The following is a 1,025-nucleotide window of genomic DNA, read 5'->3' on the forward strand; positions in this document are numbered from 1 at the left end:
TACTTATTAGAATGAAAGAATCGAATGATTAATTTTTAATTATTTGGTTTCTCATTATTTTGGTTGTAACAATTTTTTTCACATTTTAAAATTTGTATTCCAAACACACACACACACACACACACACACACACACACACACACACACACATACAATTTTTAATAAAATTAAACATTATTATCGAAAAGTCAGTCCTATTTGATTAGAGAAAGGAACAACAAAATAAAAAACATATCAATTTCAAAAATAAAATCTTTATTAAAGGTTTATTTCGTTTCATCCCCCTAGATAAAATTCCATAGTATAAAATTTAATTAATATTAAGAACATGACTAAATTAATCACATACCATGCTCGAAAAAATGTCATCATATATATTACAGATAATTATTATATTAATTAGAAATATTAAGTAAAAATTTTATATAAAATTGACATATTATATATATAAATATATATATTTATATATAAAATATATTCTATATATTTCTAAATATTTCCTATATAAAATATATCCTATACATTTTTTCCCGGGTGTGTATGTAATAAGAAATATTTTTGCATTTCTTTAACATTCAAATCTCTGTTGTTTACAGTTCACTTCGTACAGTTACATGGTCCTTTCTAGCAAAAGATAGTATAGCACATCTGAAAAGCATTCAGTCTTTTACATACATCAGGTACATTTATATTACATATATTTAAAAAAATATATATAATTGCAAATATTTAAAACATTCTATATAAAGACATAGTCACCGAAACTGACTTGGTGACTTTTGTCTACTTTTATCGGCAGATGGATAATAGTCAATAAAAGCATATAGAACTTTGTAAAGTCAGCATCCATGTAAGCCAAATACTATTACAATAGTATTATATCCAAATACTATTATAATAGCATACAATGACACTTCAACATTTTTATAAACATTCATAAAGATAATCATAGATAATTGCTATTACGACTATACTTAATCTTCTATGAACTTTGTTCAAATATGGCACATAAAATATTTATACCA

The sequence above is a fragment of the Acromyrmex echinatior genome, chromosome 2 (genome assembly GCF_024713525.1).
Source record: "Acromyrmex echinatior isolate Ae372 chromosome 2, ASM2471352v2, whole genome shotgun sequence".
NCBI lineage: Eukaryota > Metazoa > Arthropoda > Insecta > Hymenoptera > Formicidae > Acromyrmex > Acromyrmex echinatior.